The sequence below is a fragment of the Corella eumyota genome, chromosome 7 (genome assembly GCF_963082875.1).
Source record: "Corella eumyota chromosome 7, kaCorEumy4.1, whole genome shotgun sequence".
NCBI classification, from domain to species: domain Eukaryota; kingdom Metazoa; phylum Chordata; class Ascidiacea; order Phlebobranchia; family Corellidae; genus Corella; species Corella eumyota.
Genome location: NC_137496.1, coordinates 9,399,329 through 9,405,368, shown reverse-complemented (window position 1 = coordinate 9,405,368; position 6,040 = coordinate 9,399,329).

Sequence of the window (6,040 nt, the reverse complement as noted above, 5' to 3'; positions counted from 1 at the left end):
TCAATAAACTATAAACTAAATATTCTGGTTAACATCTTTTATGTATTTTTTTAATTAATAACTCCAAACAATTTTTAATATAACGTACCATATACGTAAGTACTTGTACCCCTGGCAACAAATATTAGTGTTTGCTGCCTTTATTAACTTTAGTTTGGGCTTTACACTTGTAAAAATATAACTAAAATAATTGTTATAGTATAACCAAAATAAAAGTATATTTCGTCTATATAGGCTATATACGCTAATTTGAACAATTTGACAATATATTAGTTAACAACAATGAAGTGATTTTTATTTTAAACAAAACTAAGACTGTGTTAACGGTAAACTTTGCTTTAATAAGACTTAGTTGACCCGTCTTTTTCTTGCAAGAGTTTGTAAGCGTTTTTGGGTGGTAAATTTTCAAAATTCAGAGTATAGCCATAATTTGTTAAAAATTTTTAAACACGGCCTACCCAATTAAAAATACTTAACAAGTAACAACTGTCCTATATAATATGGATAAATTTTGCTTTTCATGCTAAGTTTGTTTTTTTGCAAAAAAATTTTAAAAAAAGTACAACAAACGGCTCAGAGAGGGTAAAATAAGGTTATTTTCCTATGTCTGCCAGCAAATGACTTACGACGATGACGTCGTGCGTCACGTGACTCGCGAGCGTAGGGATTTTCCCTATTTACAATATTTACCTTCAAATTACGATATCTCAAAAACTACTTGACCAATTTTTAAAATAATCGTATCCTTGTGCAAGTTGGAAAAATTCCAACATAATTAAAAAAGAAACTCTGCGACCGAACCATCTCTTTAACAAATTGCAATAAGAATAAAAAGTAGGTAAAAAAATTGTTGTAACACAAAGCGTGATTTGCTACAGTACATAAGGTCCTAGGTTCAATCCTACCTGCTCTCATGCTGTAGCGCCCTTGAGTAAGCTGCTATAATCTGATAATCGATTTGAACTACTGCTACCCATAACTAACTACTACCCATAACTAAGCTATAAAATAACCCACAGCTACAGTACAACAGTGCTTTGCCTTTTTACTAATTGCCTGACCGCGCCTTGCCTTGATGATGCAAATTATTACGCATTAAGTTAAAGGTATATTATTGTTGCTGTAGCCAGTCGTTCGTTTTGTTTTTGTTTGCCAGCCTTGCCTGAAATAAATTTTTTGATCTTTAGTTTTTTTTAATTAAAAAACATAAAAGTTTTGCTGTTTTAACTTTTTTTGTAATATAATTAAATCTTGTAAGTATTTGTCCTTAAATAAGTAAGTTTAATTCGGTCCTTAAATAAGTAAGTTTAATTCGGTATTTTTAAGTAAGGTTAGGCCTATTCAATTTACGTATAGCTTTTTTTCAATAGCCGTTTTGTAGTTTAAAAAATTGTTTATTTAACTTATTTGTACCTGGTTTAGCCTCATAAGACTCATACTGTAGTCAAACGCCCCTTTGTTATTTTTGCAACAATCTCTGCATATGTATGGCTTGGAATTTTTTAGAGACACACGCTTAAATTCCGCCGGTTTTAATTTTTCGCACGAAGCGTGAAACCAGTTTATGCAAATTTCGCATAAAATGCCATCAAATTGGCAACTATTCTTGCACGTTGGACAAAGCCATTTTTTCATCGTTTTCTTTAATTTATTCATTATTGATCTAATGCTTTAAATAATAAAATTAGTTATGCTTTTAAGTCGGGTGCTTTATATTAAATTGCGCAATCCATTTCTTTTAAAATAAACTAAAGTTTTAAATCTGGTACTAGATAATTTTCTGTAAACCTAGATCTAACTTTCTATCAGTTTGTGACAAGCAAACTGATTTATTTATGTTTTTTTAATTCATTTTTTGTCAGGTTGTAAATTATTTAATTCCCAACCTCCCTTAAGCCAGTAAAACAGAATAACAAGATAATTTATCATCCGAAAAAAATTTTACCAGAAAGTCACCGCTTTTATTATGCCGTCATAATGTTGCAAAGATTGCAAAATTTTATAACAATAAAAATGTATTTTCGTTTTATAACAATAAAAATATATTTTGATAATGTTTTAAGCATTAGTTGTACGTATAACACACCCTCTACCCCCCGGTCGCTAAGAAAATATCCAAATAATGGTGTTTTAAGCATCAGTTGTACGTATAACACACCCTCTACCCCCCGGTCGCTAAGAAAATATCCAAATAATGGTGTTTTAAGCATTAGTTGTACGTATAACACATCCTCTACCCCCTGGTCACCAAGAAAATATCCAAATAATGGTGTTTTAAGCATTAGTTGTACGTATAACACACCCTCTACCCCCCGGTCGCCAAAAAAATATCCAAATAATGATGTTTTAAGCATTAGTTGTACGTATAACACACCCTCTACCTCCGGTCGCCAAGGAAATAGACAATTAATGGTGTTTTAAGCATTAGTTATACGTATAACACACCCTCTACCCCCCGATCGCTAAGAAAATATCCAAATAATGGTGTTTTAAGCATTAGTTGTACGTATAACACACCCTCTACCCCCCGGTCGCTAAGAAAATATCCAAATAATGGTGTTTTAAGCATTAGTTGTACGTATAACACATCCTCTACCACCCGGTCGCCTAGAAAATAGCTAAATATTGATAAAATAGGCATTATTTCATCGTAATATACATCTTCTATCTCCCGGTCGTCGCCGGTCGCTCCCGGGCTGTTTTTAGTAGGACCGTGCAAAAAAAACAGTTCCGGTACTTTGGGCTCCTTCAGTTGCGGTCGGTCCCATTTTATTGAAACCGGAAAAAAAATCTTTTTTGTTTTTCTAGGTCTTATTAATGGCAACTGTCGTAAAATTTTAGTAGAAATAAAGCCCGGCGTTCACGTATAGCTAAAACGCAAAATGTTTAGTTAAGCTGATTAAAATTTAAATATTTTCGATTTTAAAAACTTAAATAGTCTCAAAAAATAAAATTACTTTATAAACATAAATTCTAAAATTAAAAAAAACAATATAATTTGATTAAAAGGATCATCCATACTTTCTCTTTGGCAACTATAAATTTTAACACCCTAATAACTAAGCTTTTGAGCCCAAAGGGAGTTTATGCCAATTATAGCACCTTACTTAAGAACGCTGCAGCATGAGAAGAGCAGTGTTGATCGAACCCAGAACCTCATGTTGTGAGGCAAAGATTCGATCCCCGCTTTCCTTATGCTAAAGCACTCTCGAGTAAAGCAGGATCGTATGTAGGGTTTTTTATTATGAACGCTATCTAAAAAATTTTGCAGTTAGCAAAAAATTAAGAATTTTATATTCTTGTATTACCTAACCCATAAGCACCAAAGCACCAGTATTGAAACAAAGTGTTTTAATCACTACACCCTTTATCTTATAATTAAGTGCCCCCTTACTTATCTACAGGGTAATGCAATAATTAGTTGCTACCGGTTGTTCTGTCCGAATATATTTATTATTTTAGTTTAATGATAGCAAAGCTTGGACAATTTTGCTTCCATATTTTTAAATTCATTTTTTAAGTATGGTTTCAAGACATTATTTAATCCTAAAAATCTTTTAAAATTGGGACTTACTTATAAGTTTGATTATACATAAAAACAACTTTAAAATGCAAGACTTAAAATCCTATAAAAAAACAACTAAAAATGCAAAGCACAAAATTTTTGTTATAGTGAGATCTAAAGCAACTAAAATAAATCGCTACTTGTAAAACACAAAAGCGACAATAATTGCTATAAAAGAATGAAGAAAAATGTAAAATTTATCTAAAGCATAGTTGATTACAAAAAATTATTTGAAAAATAGATACAAATTTATAAAAATATAAAATAAGTCAAAAAATAAGTACTGTTTGGGTATAGAAGATAACGAACTAAAAAATACTGCAAAATAATGACCCAAAAACAAAGAAATTTAATGGGTAATTATCTTTTTAAAACTATGAACAATATTTATGACACCTTTATTGTGTTTTAAAACGTTTAGAAGTTTTTTTTACATTAAAACAATAAATGTTTCACAAAAACTAGCACTTAAGTTCCTTTTAAAAAAATTGTACGTTTATCTACAAAGTGTACAAACGATAAGTTTTAACTAAGATATACCAAACCCCAATCCATCCCCCGTTGATAAGTTTAATGTCAATTTCCCTTTCTGTTGATCTAAAAATTTTGTTTTTAAAAAAGGATTTAAATAAAATTATTTAAACAATCCATATTTTTTTAAATAAAATTATGTTGTTCTCTTAAGCACATTACAGAAATAATTTACTTAGATTGGACATTGTCAGCAAGAACAGATATCTGGTTAGCACTGCAGGCAGTTAATTTGTGAAAAATAATTAAAAAAACAAGTATATGATGTTGGTAATAAACATTATCACTTGCAAACTAGCCTTCTTTTCTTACCCACAATCAGCCCCGCAAGATATTCAATATTATTATAGTATTACAAAACCAGTTGTGCCAAAATGCAATAACATACATAAAGATTAGCATGTTTATTTAACAAAAACATTAAAGTGCTAGATTATTATTATTAAAAGCTTTTTTTATGTTACCTTGATGTGAAAGTATGCTTGATACTAAGCCATTGTTGTTGCCCTCTAGCGGACCTTAGCTCGCCTGTGCACTTTTTACAAATCCCGTGCGGTGGCGCTGTGGAGCAGAAACACCTAATTCACGACAGGTGTTTTAAGTTAATTTTTGTAAAACAATATTGTGTAAATGGGTCGTGTTTTTTGACCCATTCGTAATGTGGGTTGAACCAGAACTTTTTTTTAACCAGTACGCTATACTACCGTATATGCTAACATTATTAATATTACAAAGACATTAAGCTAGCCCACTTTCAAAAGCCTAATGTAATAAGGGGTCATCTCTTACCATACAAGCTAGCCCCTTACAACGTACCAAATTTTCAACTAATTAACCAGCCTTCAACAATAGTTTAATTATTAACTTTCTTAATAGTATGAGGCTTGACATGCAAAATAATAAACAATGAGAATATGTTATTGAATTGACTGTGTTCTAAAAATGGCAATACCATTAAGTAGACTTTATATTAAATTAGAACATCTACAAATATACACATTGAAACTTAGTGGATGATATTTTTTTTTGTATATATTTTTATCCTCAATGTGGGAAAGTCAAATGCGCGACTTAAACATAGAGTAACATCAGTTACTCCGACCCAGTCTCAAGTTGCCTGTGGCAGTTTAGGATATTATAGAATATAATTGCTCGATAATTATGCTGCTGATTAAGTGCTGGCTCAGCAGGAGTTCATACCGTTTATATCGCCTTACTCATGGGCGCTACAGCATGAGATCAGTGGGGATTGAACTGTAGGGACTGAGGTTAAAAAAATCTAATCATAAAAGTATTGACTCCTAAGGGTGCTCTTATTCGAATATAAATGCAATGATGTATAAAGTATAAGTCTCTAATGTCTAAAACAGGGTTTAAGACCCGTTAAAAATGGTCAAAAATAGCAAACTGAATCTACAGACAACATCTATTTATTAATCAAGCACGTACATCACATAATTATCCCGAAAGTTACATTACACATATACAAAAAATGGTATTACACGTACACACTACAAAATCTGGTTTCTAGGTTACATACCTAGCGATAAACATAATTACGAGTACATTACACACACAAAAAACGTTTTCCGTATATCGACTACATCCTTTATTATGGTATTCTACTGTTAACTAATTGTAGATATAAAACTTGGCAAAGTAAAAATAGGTAGGTGTTTTAGGAACCAAAAAATATACTAACTGTCAGAAAATAAAATCGCGCAAAAAAACACAACAACGAAAAGTCAATCCACATTTTTACATCAAAAGGTTTACACTATTTTTTTATTTATTTTTTGTATATTTTTTTATCCTCGATGTGGGAAAGTCGAATGCTCAACTTACTCAAGCCTTACTCAAGGGCGCTACAGCATGAGATCAGTGGGGATTGAACCCACGACCTCATGTGTGGTGTAGCAAGTGTTCTTACCACTACACCACGCT